A 229-nucleotide genomic window follows, 5' to 3' on the forward strand; every position below is an offset into this window, starting at 1 on the left:
TAGGCCTGTAAAATCTACCAGGCCGTCTTGCCACAAAATCTCCTGTACTGCACGTCTATAACTTCATGTAACTTTCATATAGTGTTGTACCCTACTCTTTAGCATCAGAGACCTTTCTTAAGCTTTGATAAATCACTTATCGTCCCTTTATATTTCCGTGTATGTTTCGCCTATTTGCTCTTTTTAATTTCTATAATTACGTGATCACTTTTTCTCGGTGCGACATGTC

This window comes from Penaeus monodon, chromosome 24, assembly GCF_015228065.2.
Source record: "Penaeus monodon isolate SGIC_2016 chromosome 24, NSTDA_Pmon_1, whole genome shotgun sequence".
Lineage (NCBI taxonomy): Eukaryota > Metazoa > Arthropoda > Malacostraca > Decapoda > Penaeidae > Penaeus > Penaeus monodon.